The 23,774-nt window shown below is 42.3% G+C and overlaps 1 long non-coding RNA gene across 1 annotated transcript in view; it reads right to left on the bottom strand.

Moving 5' to 3' along the window:
• Positions 1-12,206: 12,206 nt before the first annotated feature.
• Positions 12,207-23,774, bottom strand: part of LOC125689325 (uncharacterized) — a 249,516-nt gene continuing 237,948 nt past the window's right edge. The window contains exon 3 of the long non-coding RNA XR_007375200.1: positions 12,207-12,220. This is a non-coding gene — a long non-coding RNA (uncharacterized LOC125689325). The remainder of the gene's footprint in view (positions 12,221-23,774) is intronic.

The following is a 23,774-nucleotide window of genomic DNA, read 5'->3' as shown; positions in this document are numbered from 1 at the left end:
GAAGATGCCCTCACATCATTGCAAAGCAGGCTTCAGAAGTTATGACTCAGAAGAAGGGTAGGCTCTTTAGACCAGTCTTACTGCCAAAGCCATCACCTCACCTGCCTTTGTTAAGAACCCCATCTTCATTGGAAAATGAGCATAGTGGACAGCACTTCCATAGTTTAACACTATTACAAAATAAATGAAGAGTACATGATTAATATTCTTCTGCCTTGAACCCCACTATGCCATGGAGCAGCCCCACAGAAATTTGCTCTGATTATTCTTCAAATGAAGCAAAACTGCATCCTTACCCTTTCTTCAGAAAATATAATTCACAAGGAAATCTTTTGGAAGGCTTTCCATTCACTCCCACCACTTATTATTCCTCTTTTTTTTTTTTTTTTTTGTGTGCGTCCTTTTTCATACACTGGAGTTTAGGATATTGCATTCTTTAGAAGACCATAGTTTGCCTGGAGCCAGAGCTGTTACTGTAAAATTAATTGCTGTCAGTGACACCTACAGCCCCCTTCAAGATTAATTGCACTAGTGCTGTTTCCTTCACTGCTGCAAGTAACATATGTTTTCATTTCTCATTTGTGTTATTAAACAAAGAGTTTCAGATTCTAAGTCAACCATCTTTCAAAACTGAATTAACTACAGCCTTAATTAGCCAGTTCTGATCAGAACAGATTGCAATGTCTGTATGTGTTACTCCAGTCTATCTCTGTTAAAAAGCTGCTAGCTTTTAAGGGAGTACAAATTTCAAGACTATTTTCTCTCTTAGTAGCCCTCAGAGTTGTCTGAGGAAGCAAAGTGATCATAGCAAGCACCTCAGTAATCCCTTCTTGGATTCTTTCTCACTGATCAGTTGATTTAAATGTAACTAAACCCTAATGGAAAAATAAAGTAACTCATTTGGTAGTGTATGTCCCAACCAGGGGTATTGCAGAATCCCCTTACATTTTTTCACTTGTTTGATGACTGGTAGACTGATTCTTCTCCATTCTAGGCTTTGGAGGCAATGAAAAAGTCATCAAAGTTACACTGACATAGAACTTGCTAACGTGACATTAAAGACCAATTTCTCAAATGAGCCCAAAGGCCAGGTTTTGCAATATGAAATGTAAATATGCAAGGATGCAGTCTTCTGAATTTAAAAAATATTATAAATACTAATTTTTCTTTAAAAAGATAATTATTAAAATGGGCATCTGAAACGTAGTCATCTACTGTCTTCCAGAACAGGTAGGCAGCAGAAGTACAAATGGATCTGTAAGCATGCAAGGACTGCTTTTAAAAGCAACTCATGGACCTCATCTCTGGCACAGTTTACAACATTAAATGTATATGGAGAAAGGACTGAACTAAGACTATGTATATATATACAGTGTTAAATACATAGAGAGAGTATAGAGATTTAGATATTCTGAACCATTTATACCTCAGACTAGAACAATTCAATCCTTTAAGTATGTTGGCCTGTGTTAGATATCTTGCTATTGGTGCCACCTCTATAGCCATCACCCACCAGATTGTTTCTAGTGTTCTAGCCCTGCATTATATTACATGACAATTTTGTGATTAAAATTATGCTGTATGTTCTCTTCTGGTTATTCTGTTAAGATTAAATTCAGTCCCTTGACTGAATAGAATGAAAGTATCTGGAATGTTCCTTTGCACCTGGCCAAGTCAGCTTTTCTTTGTTGGGATATCTGCCTAAAAATTGCAGAGTATGGTGTCAGCTCTTCCATGTCCTTGCAAATCCTCAGCACTAAAATTCCCTGCCAAAGACAGATAAAATTAATGCATTCTTCTGCAAGGTACTGAAATGGTCCCTACAGACAACCCTAGTGATCCAGGTACCAAATAAAGCATTGGTTCCCAGCCTTTCTGTAGCTGGCACCACAATGGCACTCTGTGCACTGCCTGCTTCCTACCCTGCTGCTTGTGGAAGCTTCTTGTCTTCTGGGCAGCCACCATGGAGTGCACCTCCAAACCTTAAGTACTGTACAAGAAAACAAAGAGGTAGCATAGAAATTCCTGAAGCGAGAGAGTGTTTCATGGCTGATAAATTAAGGTAATTTAAAATGAAATTAAAAAAAAATTGGGCTAGTGCATGCGTTACTTCATAGCTTTTCACATGCGTTTCTAAGAGTATCAATTCATCAGAGCGGATGCTTAGTAAAGTATGTGGAAGAAACAGAAAATACTAGGTGTTCTTTAAACATAAGGCCCAATAGAGAAGGATCTTCACTGATCCCAAGATACTCAATGCTGTTACTGATTTCAACAATGTGACTTCCAAAAATAGGCTTTGTTGCAGAGACTGTCGCTCATCTCTAGCTTAAGAATGATTACTCTGAGTTTTGGGGGTTTTTTTGGCTGTTAAGAAATTTACTAAGTGAGAATTTTTGCAACTGCTGTTGCCATGCCCTATATTTCTTATGTAATATTTTTTTATACTGTCCATGTCAACAACTGTACTGGGCCATGTGTCGGATGTTACACTGTGACTTCTATGCCTGTTTTTCCATTGAGCAAATTGAGTTTCTGAAAACAGGGGAGGCATTGTTAAAAGTTGTCTTCCTGTTTTATTCAATACTGGTGCACTTAACTGCTTTTCTAGATCACTCTCAAGGAGAGAAGATGGGATTTCTTCCTGTGATTACTGCTGCTAATATTCGCTACACTTCCAAAATAATATTGTCGAATTGCTATGATAACCTTATGTATTTCAATTATTACGTTTGGAAATGATCCATTCCTATCTCCAAATATGTGTTCTAGATCGTGAGTTATGTTCCATATTCAGCAGTTTTTACAACAATGGTTTCAGAGGATTGATCAGTTCTTTACTCCTTAGCACATTTTCAACATTAAATGCACTGCTGTCTACACAGGTAATTGCTACACACTACGAAACTCTATTGTCATTTAAATGTCCTTAGAGGTCGTTTGTTCACTAGGGCAGTGAGAATTTCAAATTCTTGGTATGTGTATCTGCAGCTTTGTTGTTACCACTGGACCACTGGCTGCCTTTTCTGTCAGAGGAAAGAAAAAGAGTGAAACTTCAAAGTCACTGTTCCCAAAGTGTTATTTAAATAGCTGTGCTGATTGACTGGGCTGATCAGCTGCTGTTTATGAGACTAAAGTAGGTGCAAAAATGAGTCCTGGAATTTTTCTTGAAAAAAAATGAAAATACTCCTTTTAAACAACATTTAAGCTCTATTTGATCTCTGGTATACAGGGGGCCAGGACGTCCTACACACATCTTACAAATTCTTGACAAAGTTATTCTGAACGTGTTGTATATTTAATGTGGAATGGACAATTTGCTGACTGGGTCTATGCCTTGTACTTGTCAGAGCAATGAAGAGTAATTAACTTTAATGACTGCACCAGATAATGCGGACAGTTCTCCAACAGGAAGGAGGAACAGAGACTAAAAAAGAATAGCGGGTTGAAAAATACTCACAGAGGGAACGGTGAGGGAGATTTATGAAGTGTTTCAGAAGTTTTGAATAGGAAAGGTGATTTTTTTGAAGCAGGAGAAAAAGGGTGTGATTTAACTACCAGACCCTACGATAGTAAGGGAAGCTGCCTTGACTACAATGGGAAACAGTGAGGCAGGTAGACTATAGATACAGCCATAGAGGATGATCGATGTACTGCCAAGTAGTACTGCAAAGCTAGAGCTGTGAAGAGGGATTCTTGATCACTGCTAGCACCTGAGACGATAGCTACAAAAGTGAATTAAACAGTATGAGAACTGTTTCCAAAAGCAGGAACTCTACCCTTTCTGTTATTACCCAGCTGGAATGGCACTTTGCCCAGGCTGTCCTTACCAAACAGTGTGCAAATAGTGCTCTGGGTTTGAGGCTCGGGGGGTTTTCTAGCCCAAACACATGTTCTTGCAAGAAAGTTAGCCTCAATGCTAAGAAATGGTTTTAAAAGAGTTTAATTAACCAATACGGAAATGTACTTTATCTATGAATATTTTGAAATCAGCTCAGGCTTGTTTGCACTATGGGTTTGCACAGCCTATGGTTACTCCCTGTCCTAGTCACTCTGCTAGTCCCAAAGGGCAAAAACCCATATGTATTCTCTTCAATTAGTCTGACTGTTCTTTCTCTAGGAATAAAGCCTTCCCATGCACTGGCTCTTTGCTTGTCAGCCTTAGATATGGGGTAGCATGACCCAGCCACTTTCTGCTTTTGACAAGTAGCACCTTGGGTCTGAAGATACTTGGAAGTCTGCGTAGATCATGAGAGGAGTCTGTCAGCAGCACTTGGAGGGGTGAGGTGACATAGTTCACTCTAATATTAGAATGTACTCTTCACCTGAGCACCAATAAGCACGTTATTTAAAGTATTTTGCTGTATAATTCAAAGTGGAACAAGATCAAATAAATGTATTTTCTAATAATGGTTTTGGACCAATTTCTAAGCTCCACTGCATAAGAGCTTGTTGCCTCCACTGACGTTATACTGATTTACATTTGTTGAAAATATGTAAATTTCTTCAGTACACAGCAGTTATCTCAGAAAGTAAGGAAATAGAAATTTTTATGATGTTTTCAAAGATAGAAGATGGCAGTGCAAACGTGGTAGATCAGCCATTTCTCTTAATTCTCCCATCAGGAAGACCAGTTTTCTAAGAAGATTGTTCATCTTCACGAAAAGAAAACAGCATAAAACTAGTATGCTGTCCACAGCAGAGGGCAGATGTTGGAACTAGATGATCTTCAAGGTCCCTTCCAACTCAAACCATTCTATGATTCTGTATTTTTGTGTTCCTCAGTTTTCATTTATTTCTGAATGTGAGGGAGGCCTTTTTTGAATGGAAATTTCAACATAAATTTCCAAATAATAATAAATCTGTAGGATTTTTTTATGAGATCTTCAGAATGTTATTCTGCAAATTATGTGAGCATCAAATTATTTTAAAATAGTATAATATTGTCATGATATAATGTCAAAGAACGATGCATTTGAAAACTATCAGACTTAAAAATACTGCTGAGCATCAGTACTCATGCAGCCTGCTTTACTATGGCAGGTGTCCAATGTCCTACAGCACCTTATAAACCAGAATTGTCCTTGTGAGTCCCTACAACCTTCCCAGTACTCCAATTCTCTTTCAAATGGGATGCAGACAGTTCTTTGGCTGACTCTGAGATCTGTTGCGTGTCAACTGTCCAACAAAGATGCATGTACAGACTGGCCAAAAACCCATGGCTGTTGAGCTCTCCCAGCAATCTATTATCATGCTGAGATAACTGCTGTGGTCTCCTGACTGCAAACCATGTGATAGTTTCCATGACATTCAGAAGAGCTTTTATTTTTAAGACCCCTGTCCTTCTTCCAATATGGTTAAAATTGGCCAACTAACTAAGGATTTGTTGTGCTTAGTATATATCCAACAGATTATGTGATTGCAAAAGTCCCATTTCCTTGAGAAAGCAGGCAAATATATAGCCAACATCAGGTTTTGGGGGGAGTAATAAAGTGACCTCCATTTCATATGCTAGCACATGGGTCAGTGTGAGGCTGGAGCTAAGGAGATCTTGAGAAACGCAGTATTGGTCACAGCCATCCATCACTACCACAATCAAACCTACAAGACTCCAGAGTCTAGACCTTCAATCCTATCCCCAGGACACTCAGCCTAGCCTGAACTACACCTCATCCACGCTCAGCCCTAGGCACCACGATTACCCTGGAGCTCCATGGGACCTCTTTTTTGGGTCTGTAAAACTTGGCTACCGCAGCTGTCCCTGAGGAGCTCCATGGAACCTGTTCCTTCAGATGGGTGGGAGCAGCCATCAAGACTCCCTTGCAGCTCCAGGGTAACAAAGGAGGCACGTCCCAGCCTTGCTGACTTCTTTAACATTCCTTGTCCTCTCCACCTCAAATCCTTTAATATGTGCTCTTAAGTTGAACTGGTCAGTTATTCTAAACAAAACCAGCTGTTTTAGGAAAATACATACGCTGGATACCCCAAATTGCTTTATTTTCATTATACGGCATTTCCAAACATGTAGTAGGACTAGCAGTGTTTGGTGAAGTTTCTAAATTAAGTAGCTGCATGACTAGGTAAGAATCATTATAACTTCCCAGACTTGCCTTGTGGATCTTGATTGTTTGAATTCGGCTTTATGCACGACAGGAAATCTCAATTCCATAGCATATGGAACTGCATGACCCATGAACACATTTTCATATCTAATCAGCCTTGTTCTGCATAGTATTACACAGCTACCTACTCAATGTTACATGCAGCCAATTATTCATAATTATCAGTTTATCTTGGAGCAATGTTTTCATTAACTCAGAATAGATTTCCAGTGTGGAAATCAGTATCTTTTAGAGAATCTGTAATATACGTGGTAGTTTTGATGGTAAAATCCAGTTTCTCTTTTTCCTGGCTTGTCTTTGTGGCCAGAATGAACATACAGCTTTCACTGTTTGCTACAATCAGTGTCATTCAGAACCAAACACAGCCAGTAGTAGTATTGCCACATTTGTACTGAGAACAAGAAGTCAGAACATTTTTAAGGAAGGAAAATTGCAAGATAATTAACTTAGAGATTCCTGCTACCATGTCTGGACAGTACAGAAGAAAGAACCAATAGCTCAGAGAAAATATCTGCTTGCATATATATCTGTGCCAATCAGTAGGAAACTGCATTTCATCACTTTTGGAAAGAGAAGGCAGTGGTATCTTCACAGTGAGCCATCAACAGCTGTGAAGGGCTGGGATAGGCAGAAATGGGATTTTAGAAGTGGAAACTAGATTCTATTTTCAGCTCTTAGGTTTGTTTGATTTAAGTCCTGAAAATTTGAATACAGATAGAAACATTAATTCCTCATGTTCTGACAGGGAATTGCTGTGTTCAACATTCGATCCATATTTACAGGAGAAGAACAAAGCATCTGGACAGCAATGCCATTGTGGAGTTACCACTGAATACTGCTGCTCTCCTTTGAATATTTCGTGGACTGAAAGAGCACTTGTACATTTTTTGCCTGCTTTTTCTGATTGTTGATGTTATTACCTTGCACTATTTTCCTTCTGCTTTTACAGTGGCCCATTTTTCTTTGTCATTTTTTTAATATATTTTTTCCTTCTTGAAAGCAGTTAGCCTTGCTTTTGTGACATGTCATCCTAGAGTGTTGCTTCAGCATTTGAAAAGAAGCGTGAATTTGAAAACCTCATGGCTGCAAGCAGGTTTTAAACAAACAAAATAAAATCCTTGGACTGTGCTCACTGGCACATTGTACAAAAACCATATGGGAAAGAAACAGATGTGTGTCCAGGGCCCAAATAAAATGTAGATGAATGTAGTACCTCCTACCTATTCTGATGAAAACACTCCATGATTTTGAGTATTGATGCTTCTCACAACTGATAACGTTCTGTGGAGAGCGTTCCTAATTGAGTGCTCATTTCTACGTTGGCTCAGACAGGAGAATTTCGGATCCAGATTGGCCACTTTTGAAGACCTAGCATATTTGCTTTTCATGAAGCCTGTATCTGGCTGTGGGGTTCTGAGATGATAATTCACCTGAGTCTGTGGGAGATCATTTCTCTGGGACAATTTCTCCACAAAGGCTTTTGAGGCTGCACTTCTACATCACACATATGACTTCTGCATGTGGTTATTTTTATGTATATTCTAGGATAGCTCCAACCCTGGGTATTGGAAAAGTCCACAGAGATACAGTAACTGCACCAAAAGATTAGACCCCAATGCCCACATGAATTAACTGCCTGAATGCATGCATAGTTATCTTACACACAGCACTGAGGTGTGCCTGAATTAGGGATCTATGCTCCCTCTATAATCATCAGAGAGAGGCAGTTCAACGATGGGCTGAAGGTAAGCTCTTGCAGCTCCTGGTTCTCAGTGAGCAGGGGAGGATAAGGCACTGGTGTTCAAGAGAAACAGTTAAACAAATGGAGTCAGAAGGAGTTAAAATTTCCACCAGTGAGAGATACAGTAGAACAGAATGGAGAAAGGTAGGCTGTGTCACCTTGGATGAAAGGCTATTGCACTTGCACTGAGCAGGCTGTGTATGCACAGTCATGCTAATGGCAGCCAGGAATTTCACAGGAATTTCACAGGAAATCTATGTGAGAAGAAAAATAGGCAGGACAAGTGGGAACAGGGTTATACAAGAGGCAGGGGTCAGATTGCTGGAAAAGCCTCCTGTTTTGAATATATGTCATGCCTGTTTTGAATTACTGAAGTATCCAAAATTTTTGCAAATCCCTTGCTAATGTCTTTTAACTCAAAATATCACGTGCAATAATTGTAGGTAGACTCTGAACAGATCACCAGCCTCAACCATTTTGACTGTTCTTATTGGATCCTTCCCAGGTTCCTAGAGTCATATAATCAGAATTTTAAAAAATATTCAAATGATTCCAATTGTGCCATTTTTGTTTACAGGTAAAAACAATTGGTTTTTGTTTATGTTCTTCAGCATGTCGTATGTTTTCAAGATATCAGTGTTAAAATGTTTACCCAATCTGAGAGGCTGTCATCAGGATCGCATGGACCACAGATATTTTGGGATCTTTCCCATAATTAACAAGAGTTCTGTGTTTTAGTGGCTCATTCTTGATTACAAGACATGCAACTTCTTATCTTAACAGATACCTCCATAAATATATACCAAGAAAAACTGATTTCATAGAATCATAGAATGGCCTGGGTTGAAAAGGACCACAATGACCATCTAGTTTCAACTTGCCTGCTATGTGCAGGGTCACCAGCCACCAGACCAGGCTGCCCAGAGCCACATCCAGCCTGGCCTTGAATGCCTTCAGGGATGGGACTTCCACAACCTCCTTGGGCAACCTGTTCCATTGTGTTCATGGTTGTCTTGGAAGACTGCTTAATAACTCGTACCCATATCATCTATGAAATGGCCAGTTCAAGTTCTGGCAACATCCATAGATCAACTTAATAAAGACCCTGATATGTAATACTGTGTTACTAAAATATTCAATGAATTGAGTAAGTTTGCTCAAGAACAAAACCACAATTCTCTCATTTTGTGGTTTCTTTTAGTTCACACCCTATTTACTTATTAAAGATCTGCCTTCCTTGCAGCATGGAAATGTTGTTTTAAAATCAATCCTGATTCATCTGACCATTATGATAAAGAAACATCAAACCACAGATTGGAGGGCCATGTGGTGCCAACAGTTCAGGAAGGTGCAGACCAATCTCCTACATCTGCACTGTTCTTTAGGATGTGATATGCCTGTAGGTAACACAAAGTGCAGTTTTCTCTGGAAATAGCCTAACAAGACATTGTCACAAGGCCTGTTTACTGCAGAATTTTCTCTCTTTATGCACAATAAAGAGAAAAGGTGGAAATGCTGAGAGAGAATATTTTGCTCTGTGACTTGAAAACATGGGTTTTCAGACATCTCTGAGTTAGGAAATGAGTCAGATGGTTATTATTTACTCATCTAACTCCACGGTTTCTGCTGCAATAATCATTTTTATTGTAACTGGAAGCGTTGCATTCTTCAGAATTAAGACTTGAGAGATAAAAACTATTGGCAGTTTCTACTTCTCTGGTTACAAAATGCCAGTACATACCAGGCTGGCAGCCATATTCACACCTCAGATGATGGACTTCCCTGTAGGAGTTACAGGGGATCCGCCAGGTATTTATTTTGTGAGCAGCATTGGCAAAGATATGGGTATATATGGTGGACTTTGGTCCCACAAGTCTATAGAACTCAGGGGGAGTAGGAGCTGTTATCCTGCCTCCCAAGGGTTAGACAGCCCTGCTGTAATACATCACACCCCATGATTTCTCCCTTCCTGAACAAAATGGAAAAATTTCCTTTATGGTCCTTGAACATTTCTTTTATGATCCTTGACAAGCAGGCTCGCCCAGTGCATGAGATCTGGCTGACACAAAATGGACAGAGTGTCACTGAGACAGCCAACCCTGAAATGCCTTCTGCATTAGAGGCAGTCATCATTTTGCTCTCTAATGATACAGCTGTTGCCACAAGCACTGTGCTTCTGCCTGCAGAAACGGAGGCTTAGAGATAGTGGTACATTTCTGAGCTATCTGAATTCCAAAGTGACTCTCTTGTACCATATTCCTTCTTTAAGCAGCAGCCTAACAACTCAGTGTCTCTTTTGCTTTTGTTATCAAAGCAGTGTAACAGAGGTACAGGCTTTTCTACAGATCCCACATTCACCACAGTGGTGCTATATTTTTTCATTTGACAAGTACTGTTGGTGCCTTGTTTTCCATCTCTACCAGTGTCATATAATTGTACTAGATGTCACTTCTCCTTGAACTAATGCCCTTCCTATTTTTACTTTTTATCCAGGTAATCATTGCACTTTCTCACTGCACATCCCTTTATGATTTATTTGCCTTTTTTTTTTTTTTTTTTTTCAATAGCAGCAGGTAGTGGTTCCAGTGGAATATAGGAGCTGTGGTTTGCATCCAACATACAGATGAATGAAAATAAGTTGTTCCTGCCCTCTTTGAACAGCCTACAGTGGAAGGAAGGAAGGAAGGAAGGAAGGAAGGAAGGAAGGAAGGAAGGAAGGAAGGAAGGAAGGAAGGAAGGAAGGAAGGAAGGAAGGAAGGAAGGAAGGAAGGAAGGAAGGAAGGAAGGAAGGAAGGAAGGAAGGAAGGAAGGAAGGAAGGGAAAAAGAGAAAAACAGCTGATGATAAAAAATGGAGTCATTTCTGTACTGTTGCATTTCTCTGTGAGGATCAAGACTCTACATAGGTATAAATGCCAATTCCAGCCAGACTGGGAAGGAGGAAAAGTAAGTGCATCAGACAGAGGAAGAGTTTCTTTTTGATGCAAACTGTACACAGATTGTAACCTAAGTATCACACCATTATTAAGCCCTATCCACTTACCTACTTCGTTAGTTCAAGGATTGTGGCACTTTTAATCTTTGCAATCTGGGTCACTGCAGGATTCAGGCTAATGGTTGAATCAACGCAGTGTTCCAGTTCCCACTTCCACTCATGTTCTTTGTAGCTTGCCTGTTCTCACTCAAGCTGAGTAAACATGAAGGAAGGCAGATTTCTAAGCTTGTCTCTTTACTTTTAACACTTGCATCAGCTATGGTTTTCCTTGTGTAAATGGCCGAAACCCAGTAATCAGGAATCGAAATCCCACTACAGCCACCCCTTTGCTTCCCCAGCTTGCAGACATGCAAGCTTGGAGGTGTTTGGGGTGAAAAGGAGTTTTCTGAGCTGGGATTGTTCCGTGAGCAATGCTTTGAAGCAATTTGATACCTACTCTGTCTGCAGAGACAACATCACTGAGTATAGGTGGCTCTCCTATGGGGTTGCTGCAAAGTCACATTCAAATACCTGGTAAATAGCAATGTGCCAGAGCCTGAGAGAAAATGTCTGTGGGGAAAAATAAGGTCAATTCGTAGGGAAACCTCTTTGCAATGGAAAACAGGCTGGTGAGGCAGTCTGATGGCAAGACAAAAATTATACCTCTCATGAATTGTATTAATTCCCTGTATTCATTTCCTTTATGAAAATGTGGGAATAGGCAAGAACCTCTGTTGCCTAACACCCACCTGTCCTGCTGGAATAACTGGGCTTGCTCTGGCTGCCTACTGCAGCTGGTTAGGTCACCTCTGATAGGAAAGAAGAGGATGCATGCATGGGGAGGAAACCTGGAATTTAAATGACCAAACCAGTCAGTGTGATCCTTGGGCACTGTGAGAGGACTGGAGGAGCCCAGGCTGGATCCAGGCCTGGGTACAGGTTCGGGAGCTATGGAGATACCTGGAGGTACAGCAGGGAAGGCAAAGAGGGGTGGTGGTAAATAGATCTCCAAGGGAAAGAAATAAGCATGTTCGCACAGATGTAACTTTGGTCAGCATTTATATCTAGTTGGCACTGAAGTTTTATCATGTAGAATATGGTTTTGCTGTTGATATATGCATTGCCAACCAAACCTGTACTCTGCATACAGAGTGAAAAAATGTTCATGCCAATACACTCTGTTTTGCTTTGTATACCTGGACTGAAACATACCAATATAACTGCTGCCATGCCAGGAAGGCTTACTGCACTGCGCTGGCTTAACTAAAGTAGAACTTATGAGCACAGATGAATCTTTGAAGACCTGGGGATCTTGTTTGGAGTCAACAGATCTTCTGCTGGTGGTTTTTTTTGGTTTTCTTTTTTTTTGAGATTTTTTTTCTCTTCTAGTTTTTGCACTGAAATTCTTCTGTATTGTCAAATAATCCTTCTCAGAGTACTGTGTGCACTTAACAGTGTGTGCTGATTTGTTTCCCAAAGGTTTCTTTTCAATGTGCAGGGCTGCTGAAGCTTTGAAGAGAAATCTTGGATTACTTTTTTAATGAGGTGTGGAAAGCAAACTGTGGGAATAAGTGGACTTGGCTGGGCTCTAACTTCCCCAGGTCCCTCGGGAGCTTTGAGTATCCAAGGGATGCAAGAGCTTGATGTTAAGAATATCTCAGAAACATGAAGTTCCTGAAGGAAATAATAACCATCTTTTCATGCGTCCTAATCCCTTGCAGCTCCTGAGATTTTAGGCATTTATACTGTATTCCTTGCTTCAGAGGAAATATGCCTGAAAGGAGCACTTAGATGATTTGCAATAAAGTCTGTAAACATTATAAGGCAATAAGATTCAGTTCTAAAGCAATTAGTATCATTATAATTCATAATACGTCTGAAATACTGGAACTTCAGCAAAGCGTCAGGGAAGATTGTGACCTCCCTCACCTCCTGAGCAAAGCAGAGGCACGGTCCTGAGTGCCAGGGAAAAGAATAACCCAGGATCGTCATACCTCAGCCCTTGGGAAAGATAAGCGAGGTCCAGAAAGTATGAGAAGCATTTCTGCACACGTCAGTGCAGAGAGGGGACATACTTTTCTCCAAAGTGCTTGAAATACTTCATCTGTTTAGGAGGAGATACAGCAGCAGTAATCAATGAGATGTTGGCTAAGAACTTGTGAAGTAGTGGGGAGGATTTTATATTGAGAAAAAATGCGGGGGCTTGTACACGTTTGCAACCATCTCTCTTTAACAGGAATGAGATCAAACGGTCCAAACACTGCTAAAAGCGAAAAGGTTTCCTCCCTGCTCGAGTGGGAAGGATCTTGCCTTCCCTACCAGCAGCACCCGGGAGCTGCCCAGGAAGCATGCATGGCTCTGCACACGCGGTGCGTGCTGAGTGTGCAGCCACCGCCTGCCCAGCGCTGACCACAGCCTCTCTCAGTGCCTGCTCCAGCATTCCTCCGGGAGGAGAGGCTCCCAGCAGCTCTGTTAGTAGTGGGAGGGTGAGTGCGCAAGCTTTATTACCTGCCACCGCCAGCTCACCAGGAAAGTATGCCATTCCTGAGTCGACAGATATGTAGCTGCTGCTGTTTAATTATCATGGGCTGCCCTGCCAGAAGCACTGGCCCACAATGTCCTTCAGCTTTTCATTGCTGTATGCAAAGCAGGAGCCTCATGCTGCTTTGAACGGGGTGTTATTACAGCCGCTGCACGGACTGAAGTGCAGAGTAGCAATGGCTTTGGCTCTTTGCTGATGAAGAGGAACTGATTTTGGTATGTCTGTGACTCACAAAGTCTGTGCCTGAAATTTCTATGACATTTGAGATCTCACCATTCTTAAAAATAATGATTGAAAGTCCTATCTGCAAATGTGGTGCATTTGTGGGTTTAAATGGAGCATGTGGTGCATTTGTGGTTTAAATGGAGAATGTGGGAGAATGGTACAAATGTGGGTTTAAATGAGGAGGTTCTCTCTGTCCCTTCCCATGCCCATGGATGAGTGCTGCCTGCTCAGAGGCCGACTGATGTTGCTTCCATTTCAGTGCTGTGCTAAAGTCTGGTTATACAAACACTGCTACAGGCAAAGAAAAAATACAGCAAAAGAAAGCTGAAGGATTAAGAAGAGAAAAAGAGCACAAATCCCAGCCAAGCCAAAGCCACAGGAAATGGAGTCTGAATCCAACCTCAGGAGCTAGACTGAAAGGGATTTAGCTGGAAAGAAATTGTAGCGAGGACTTCAAGGAGAACGACAAGGCTTAGACCTATAAAAGTCTTGCACGTGATGAGTCCTTATCCCACAAATAAACTCATCTGCAAGGCACTGCAGGAGCTTGTTAGGTCTGGGATTGGGGGAGGCTGACAAAAGGGTTAGTAGTGCTGAGACTGGAATTAGAAGGTAGGAACAGAGTAATGTGGGGAGTGAGGATGGCTGCTGTCAGCCTCTGGGTTGCAGCAGCCTCACCTCACAAAGACGGGCTGCACGCGCTCCTGCAAGTGAGGAGGAAGTTGTTTGCAAAACAGCAGCTCTGGTTGTGACAAAAAGGGGTACATTTCACATATGCTTATTTGCCATTTCTTCTGTTTCAGGCAGGATACTCCTTGTTACACTGGACTGCTTCCCAGCCTCCTGTAGGTTTTGGAAAGTGTCCCGTTCAGCTGCCATGTGGAAGGCTTTGAACTTTAAATGGGAACAGGCGCAGTGCAGCTGAGGGGGAGTGGGGGGGGTGGTGCTGGCAGTCCTCCCTCCCCTCCTTCCCTCCCCAGTGCCACTTCAGGAAGCTAGCCTGCAGCCCTGGAGCCTTGGGGGAGGCTGCAAGGAAATGTTCTACACAACGGGAATGTGTCCTGAATCAACAGGTGACAGTGGGATTGCTCTGTACAAGATCTGCTGTTTTCTTCCCCCTCAAGGAGGGGGCACACAGGTGGAGAAAGTGCCACCTGTATCAGCTCCACTCTGACTTTGGGCACCTGCCCAAGCAAAGCCCATTGCTGCTTTGTACCCAGTGGAAGCATAGTCATACAATCATAGCATCATTTGAGTTGAAAGGGATCCTAAAAGGTCATCCAGACCATCTCCCCTGCAATGAACAGGGACATCTACAGCTCAATCAGGTTTCTCAGAGCCCTGACCAGCCTGACCTTGAGTATCTCCAGGGACGGGCATCTACCACCTCTCTGGGCAACCAGTTTCGTAGCCTTACCACTTACATATCACATATTTATTTGTTGATAGGTGTGATGCTTGCATATGGCGCCTGACCTAAAGAGATGAAGAAGTACCCCGTGGTATGGTCAGTGTTGCCATTGATGCACCCTGTGCTGTCCTTACCTGCCACAGTGTGTTTCAGAAGATGTCCTCATGGGCCTAAGGAGCTGCAGGAAGTTGTTGGTGTGCTGCAGCACGGCAAGCTGCTTTCTTCACTTCCTTCCTTGCACTATTGTGTAAAGTTGTAGTCAACAGCATAGAAGAAAAACAGAATGCATATTTTTTCATCTTTCTTTCTAAAGGCCTCACTGGGCTTGTTCTTTGATGCGGCAGGACTGTGCTTTGGTTATACTGCCTCAGTACTGCTCCTGGTACTCAGCACCCCAGCTGGGGAGGTACAGCCGTCCTGTCCACCCTCCAGCATTCCCTGGGATGGATATCAGAAAGGCAGATTTCAGAAGGGATAGAGAAAGCATGCCATCAGCTCACATGGGGATTTCTCATTCAGATGTGCCTTCAACAAAGAAGCTCAGACATCATGGGGCTCAGGTCCACGATGCTAGTGGGCTTGTAGGTTTTGGAACATTCAGGATAAGAACTTTTTCCTTTATGGAATGCATCAGGAAGAGAGAATCACCTCACTTGGGTGGGGTACAAATGGAGCAATTTAAGAACAGCTACTTTTACAATACTTATACTTTTGAGAAATAAATTATTTCCATTATGTTTAAATGCCAGCTTGGTTCTCTTGGGCAGCAAAATGCCTTCTGGCTGAAATGCTGGACTGTACACAGAAGTGGGCTAATTTACTGACAGGAGACACTAATATTTAAAAACTGATCTTGAGGAATGTAATCAAGTTAACTGACACAAGAATAGCACAAGAAATATGGCTTATCTTGTCTTTTCCTTCAGTAATGTGGAAAAAAGAAGTAAATACAAGACACCTTTTGACATGTTTTTGTCTTCTGTCATAACACCCAGTGAACTTTGTTGAATATCTGAGTGAGGGAACAGCGCTGTGTAACGTGGCCGGTTGTGATGTTTTGTTCTTGCTGTAATTCCCATCAGTTCATGTGTGTGCCTGCCTGTGTCACTCTACGGAGCTGACAAACCCACAGCAGCCCAGAAGCTCTATGGAATTGCCCCTTATTAGGCACCCTGGGGTGGCACTTTGCCTCCTTCTTCTCTCCTGCCTCACTCCAAGGTGCTTTGTCGTGAAAACAAACCTTAGTTACTTAGTTGCAACAAGACAGAGCTGAATGGTTGCACTAGGAAGGTTACCTAACTGCGGACCTCATATCCATTTCAAACAGCAAGGCAATTGAAAGATCAGTGGTCAGGGATTTGTGAAATGATTTACTGTGTTGGTGACCATGGAGATACTTCATGCTGATGGAGTGTTCTTTTCTGTCACAAGAGAACAGCTGTTTTCATCTAGGGCCAAAACCTGAAGCCATTATTCATTTTATTACCTAGGCAAAATTCTCATTAAAGCCTTGAGGGACTGGCTTAAGGCTCAGTATTTCAAAGGAGTAATTCTGTGTTTAGAACAGAAAATAGAAGATAAATCTCTGCAAACATCCAAGCATCTCTTTAGGCTCCTACAGACACAGAAGGTCCACTGCAATGGAAAGGGGGAGAGTGGATTCAGCCACAATTCCCACACTTACTGCTTGCCAAGGGATGAGTGCATGGGCTCCTCCTGAAGATCATACTGTCAGAGCTCTACCAAGATATTCCACAGCCTTGAGGCTGTGTACAGATTTCACACTGGCCTGAGGGTCCCGCAGAGAGAGACTGAAGGAGCAGAGAACTAACTGATCAGCAGATATTGCTGGTGTGCACCAGGTGTGCATGATTTTATCTCTACCTCATTTGGAGATGTGGTGTCTGTGTGCACACAAGTTTCCAGTTGATTCTGCATGTATATCCTAAAGATTAATTGGGTACATTTAATATGTGTAAGTGGCTTACCCACAATACGTTATACTTCCATCAACCTTGCCTAGATTTGGCAGTTCCTTAGGGCGGGAACTATCTTTCGTTGTGGTGCATATATGGATGATAATTAAAAATGTAGTAATGTATGTAAGGAGAACAGGAAATGACTGTAATTGGCTTGATGTTTCCCGAGAGTCTTAAAAGTTCCTTGTGCAGCAGACTACAGCAGAACATCTGTACAGTGAGATCTGTCCGATTTCAAAGGCCAGTTCTCAGTGTTCGATTTTCCTCCTGTGAATTTTACCATCTTTCATCCCAAAAACAAATTTTCCCTCTTCATCCATATGTTGCCTCCCTCTTCACCCATATAGTGAAACATAAGAGTGACATTATTCTCTGATTTCTGAAAATTGAATCGATGAATAGAAACAGTAGCAGCCTAGGTTTCTTGATAATAAAGACAGGCTGCTGAGAGAAGAAGTGGAGTCACTATCCCTGGAGGTGTTCGAGAACCGTGGAGATGAGTCATTGAGTGACATGGGTTAGTGGGCATAGTGGGGATGGGTTGATAGTTAGACCACATTATCCTAGTGGTATTTTCCAGCCTAAATGTTTCTACAGTTCTGTGATTCTATGAAAAGAGATTTTTTGAGTATCCAAATTAGCATGAGATTGTAGCAACATAGTTCACCTTTGCACCGTGAATGGATGAATTACTATTTGCAGGCTGTTTTGCAGTGATCCTTCCCTGGGCCCCTATCATCCCCAATGAGGTGCCAGGAAGAGTGAGAGGTGACTGTTGAGCATATTCTGGCATTCCCAGCTCCAAGGCAGGAAGCCTGTGGTTACATTAACACTCTGAATTTGGGAGCAGTGTACATTCTCTTCTCTTCACCAGCTGGAGCAAAGTGCATCTCCAGAGATGTCCCTCTCCCTCCAGAATTGTTATGCATTTGGCAAGGGGCAGTCTCCTCCAGCATTAGGTGAAATGGAGAGGAACAACCCCCACTGTAAGGGAGGAGAAACAAGCACAGATGTGTAAGATGGCCTGCAGAGAGCCCTGCGGAGAGGAGGGCTTGCCTCAAGACTCTTGCCCTGTGGACACTTGCAGGTATTCTTGGAGTGTGCCTGGCACAGAGCTTTATCTGGTGTAGCAAATGACTCACTCACAGGCTTGCTATGCAAAATTCATTATCTGTGATAAGGCTAAACACAGACCATAACTTCCTGCTGTATGCAGCACATTGAGAAATGCAAGAGCCTATCAAAAAATCAGAAAAGTGGCAGAAGAAAGTGTTGGTGTTAGCTACAACCCAGTGAGCATACCTTTTCTTTTTCTGTGGGCTTTTCTGTCTTTCTTTTTTGAGGTGGGGCTGTCTGGGACTGCAAGCTGTGCTTCCAATCTGCCTGCACGCATCACAGCTGTGTGAAAGCTGCTGGGGGACAGCAGAACTGTGGTTGGTGAGGTCAGGCTGCTTGCTTGAGTTGCACTGTGTATTCTTTCCCCTGCCAACACACTTCTCTGCACCCCTCCAGCACACTTTGGAACAAGCAGGCCCTGTGCAGTGGTTCTGCTCACGTTGCAGAGAAACCTCCTTGGGCGGTCGTCAAAAAGCCAGGCTCAATTTAAATGAGGTGTACTGGCAAGGAACAGCAAAGGTGAAGCTTTTCCTTTGAAAAAGTGTGAAGCTGGCTGCTACAGTCTGCTGCAAAGAAGATTTTATTTAGAAACACACAAATGTGGTCATGTAAAATACCATTCAAAATGTAAGGCAGCAGAGCGCTTTCTTGCTGTGGTACAAATGGTTTGAGGTTTAAGTTAGACAAGAAAAAGACAAGAACATTTATCTACTGTGTTTCTGCTTTTCTGTTGGGTTCACATGATGCTGTCTGATCCCATTTTTTTTGCATCAGTTCCCCTCTCCATAACATGAGCTTTCTGCTTTCTCCATGCTTTGAAATGCTTTCACAGGAAGGGTGGTAGGTCTCTCTTATTTAAAGATGGGTATTGATCGTAGAAATATAAAAAAAACACATCAGTACTTACAGCTAAATAGGAAAAAATGCTTCTAAGGTATCTATTTGCCATGATTTTATGCTGCAAAGACTAACATATTAATGTTTGTTTTACGCAGCAGGACTTCGGTAATGGAAGAATATCAGTGTGCAAGTGTTGCAGCACAGGGCATGGAGAGCAGCAAATGTTTTCACAGACTGATCTGTCTGATGATTTGAACAACCAGTGAGTTCTATCTTTCAAGCATTACAGAAGAGCATCCAGGGCTTCTGCTTGAAGACACCAGTCTTTCCTTTCCTAGAGCTGAACAGAATTGAGATTTTTATTCTCATTAACTCAACCTCTGTAGTTCCCTCTAATGAAAAAAGGTTTCTAGTGTGTTGATGATGATATGATGATGATGCCCAAGTGGGGAATCTAGCAAGGAGGATAAAAGGTAGGCATGGAAACTCAACTACATCTACCCTTGGATCCGCCATCAGGCAGCACTTGGGCTTGCAGAGACCCATTGAGAATGTGGTGGCTCCATGGCCTGAACCTGTTTAGAGACACCTATATGGAAAACCTACCCAGTGGCCTCGTGTTCTGACACCAGGTAGAGGCTCTTCACCTGTACAGGATAGGATCCAGAGCCAAGCTACCCACAATTACTCCTCTCCATTTATTGACCTAGGTCTTAGTGTTGAAATGTTCCTTGATGCTGGAGGTCCTCAAAGGTCCTCTTGCCTCCTATGTTCACACATCACTGCAAGAGCCACCTGCATGTCCAAGGGATGAAGGCTCCTTAAGAGTACAAGATACTGAAGATACTCTTCTGCACAGGTGAGAACCAAATGGCTGGTACCTGATCTTGTTGGTACCTGTCCACGTTACTGTGCTTTGTACTTCTCTACTCTGATGGTAATAGTGTCATTTTGGTTTTGTTTTCCTTTCTTCACCAGGTGCAACATGAAATGGAGGTGATTTAGCTGTCAGTTGGCTGCCAATCAGTCACCAGGGATGTGCTGCTCCTTGACTGCTGTCAGCCGGCATTACAGGACCGGTTCTGATGATGTATTTGTGCTACATTACAGATCTTCAACTCAGAAAAGAAAACTCTCTTCCACTGTCAACAAATTTGGCAAACCACAGTGGTTTGATGCTAACTCTTGTACTGGCAACTCTGCTGTGCTAGTGGGGGTCACAGTGCCCCAGTTTTGCTGAGTGATGGAAAAATCTTTCACAGCAGAAATTGTTTTTTCTACCAAGCTTAAACCACGAGAAGTGCTATAACATATTTGGTAAGGAGACTGAGAAAGCTAAGCAAAGCTAACATACCACTATACAACGGGGGGTGTTAGAGAAAGCACTGTGTACTCTAGCTTTGTACAATTTAATAGCCATACTGTTTCACACCTGCAGTGGTTATTCTGCAGTCATGGAACCACTTCATTTGTGTTATAGGCAAAGGCAGCCTGCAACAGGCTTCAGTTAGATGAAGAGATCATACTGTCAACAAGAACAATATTTGATTACTAAGAGATGGAGTCCCAGCCAGGAACAACACATCTCCAAGTTTTACGCCCTTATGATCAGAAGGATAATCTATTGATAATCTGATTTTTAGGAAGAGTAACTGGAAAAACAGTCCGGGAGCAGCTGAGATGGCATTCTGTTGTGTGTGTCTGGTGAAAGGATGTATTATCACAGTCCCCAGCACTTAATCATTGAGTGCAATATGCAGAAATAGTCAGAAAGTTGCAGACTGTGCTGAATGGGTTGAAAGGTTGTGGGAACATGTTCTGGCACAACCTTGTGCTGTGGTGAGACACAGAAAAACCCTCTTCTCTCGTTCATTCAGCATCATTTTGCTTCCTGGAGCAGAAATAATTTCCATTACTTGTTTAGGGTAACACTTTTCTAATGCATATTACATGGAAATTTCTCAGCTGCAGATTTTTGGCCCTGCTCGAACACTGCGAAAAATCTTTAGTATATTACACAATGAAGTATTTGTAAACACAGCTGACTTGAGTTTAACAGGAACTTTGGCCAGTTGGAAAATAAACCAACAGCATATTACATGACAACACACCAGTCTGGCATGAAACCTGCCTGTGGCTCTTACCAAAATCCTGAGACCCTGGAGTGAGTCCAGAGAAGGGCAACGAAGCTGTGGAGGGTCTGGAACACAAGTCTTATGGGAAGGACCTGAGGGGAAGCTGGGATTGCTTAGCCTGGAGATGAGGAGGCTCAGGGCAGGTATTATTGCTCTATACAACTGCCTAAAATGAGGTGGCGGTGAGATGGGGATCAGCCTTTTCTCCTGGGTAATAGTGAAACAATGAGAGGGAATGGCCTCAAGTTGCACCAAGGGAAGTTCAGGTTGGATATTAGGAAACATTTCTTCACAGAAATAGAGGTGATGCACTGGCACAGGCTGCCCAGGGATGTGGTGAAGTCACCATCCCGGAGGTGTTCAAGAAATATGCAGGTGTGGTACTGAGGGACATGGTCAACAGGCATGAGGATGTTGGGCTGAGATTTGGGTATGGTGATCTTAGAGGCCTTTCCCAACTGTAATATTCCTATGAAAACTGCTGCAACAAACCCCAAGGCCCACTGCTGGAGCAGGTGGGAGAGCAGATACCTGAGAAAACTAGGGTGAAGAGTTTTTGGTTGCCTACCTGTGCTGTGTGTGCAGAAAAGGCCCATCAGGACTGGACACTGTGCCAAAGTAACACTCAGTTAGGTGCCTTGCTGCCTGCTTAAGCCTACTTAGGTGAGGGAACGCAGCCCACAGCCCACACTATGAAAGGCCCAAGAGCAGTGGGAAAGCAGAGTCCAATTTTGTGCCAGTCCAGAAGTGAGACAAGGTGAGGAGGCTGCCAAAGGGCACCGTCAGCTGCTCCCTCAGCTGCAGGCTGGCGGAGGGACACACGTGATCAGAGCTACTCAGAGAACAGCTGAAAACTCACTTTCATGTATAACTGTTTCCCAGCTGCCTTCTCGTCACAGAATCACAGAATGGTTTGGGTTGGAAGGGACCTTAAAGCCCACCAATCCCAACTCCCTGCTGGGGGCAGGGATGCCCCTCCAGCAAAGGCTGCCCAGGAACCCATCCAACCTGGCCCTGAGTGCCTCCAGGGATGGGGAACCCACAGCGGCCTTCCAGATTGCATTCACTTAGTCAGAGTGGGCTGGCATGTGTGGACAACTGTCCCCATGCACAGAGGAAAGAAACCGGAGGATATGGATAGGAGTGTAATACGGAGGCACAGAGTGGGCCTCACAGGCCCTAATCTTTCTTATATGTACCCAACAAGCACGTGAAAGCTGTTTCTCCTGCCAATGGCACCTCTTATGCAATGTACTTTGTTCTTTCAATTTTGTTCTTACATGGAGTGATTTTCACTCTGCTCAATTCTGCCAACATCAGCGTTTTGTTTATCATTGCAGTCCTACTTCTTAGAATAATTGCATATGTACAAACAACCAATTTCTAGTAATGCAACACTCAGTTTTCACATGACCACCTTGCTATCAATTACCTACAGCAAATCAGAGCCTATACAAGCAAATCAAGACTCATTTCATTTATTTCAGTCACGTTTTCAGGAATCCAATAGATTCCTTAATCTCCCATACACACCGTCACTTCCTCCACCAGTAAATTAGCAGAACAAAAGTAATGGTGACACTGAATAATTCACTAATACACTCTGACAGTATTTTATAAGCTCATCAGCACAGCCTACTTTGCTTGTGCTTCAGTGTATGATACAACTGGCCTACAGGGTATTGTAAGTTTTTGTTTGTTTTTTTTAAATACTTATCACCTTTTGCAGGAGCAGAAATAGAATGATGAACAAAGGTTTTATCCTAATGGTGTCAGAGATAGAAGGATGAAACCCCAAGCAGACAAGAGCGTACTGTATTTCACTAGTTACAGGTAAGTTGATATGAAAATGACCAGCTTTACTCAGTGAGCTTTGTCTTTGCTGATTGGATTTGTGAGTCCAACTCTTCTGCTGTACTCTCAACAGTACGTGCCAACACACTTGCAGGGCAACCAAGGAGTTACGAAATTTATGGTCCAAATAAAAAATCCAGGCTTGGTTACAGAAGTGGATTTTTAAGGATACTTTACCAAACAATTCAGTCTTTATTCTTTAGACACAAGGGGAGAAGTACAACATAAAGTTGACTCCTTAAGGTGAATGAAAGACAGTGGCTTTGTGTTAATGCTGGTAGACCGACTGCAGTAGTACTTTGGTATGAAGGAATGGAGCGCTCCCTTCACTGTTTTACTTAGACTGTTGGATTCTTGTGGAATCTGTTAAGCTCATTAAAGAGACCACGAGATAATTCAGTCTCATATCTGGATTTCTTTCATATTGGATGAAAAGCCTATAGTAGTAGAAATATCTTAAACCTAAATGAAATAAATAAATAAATAAATAAAATAGTCTGAGCTAATAACTGAAAGATAAACAAATTCAAAATGCAAATCAGAACCTTCTCACAGCGAGTATTTCACCTCTAGAGTAATTTATGTACAGGTGTAATGGACCTGTATCACCCATTGTCTTTAACTCAAGAGTGAACTAAGAAATGCTGTAACTTAAGCAGAGTTAAAGATGTTATGCTGAAGTAAATGTAACAGGGTATTTGAACTTTGTTATGCATATCTAAGTCTAACTACCTGCACTAGCCTGGGGTAATAGGTCTCCTGTCATAATCTTGCTGTATTTTTAGTCCTTGGAAAAACCTGCAAGATGTGTAAGATGAGACCTGCGTATATATACAG

Source organism: Lagopus muta, chromosome 2 (assembly GCF_023343835.1).
Source record: "Lagopus muta isolate bLagMut1 chromosome 2, bLagMut1 primary, whole genome shotgun sequence".
Classification (NCBI taxonomy): Eukaryota; Metazoa; Chordata; class Aves; order Galliformes; family Phasianidae; genus Lagopus; species Lagopus muta.
The sequence above is the reverse complement of the archived record's forward strand: the minus strand, read 5'-3'. Positions and strand labels throughout refer to the sequence as shown.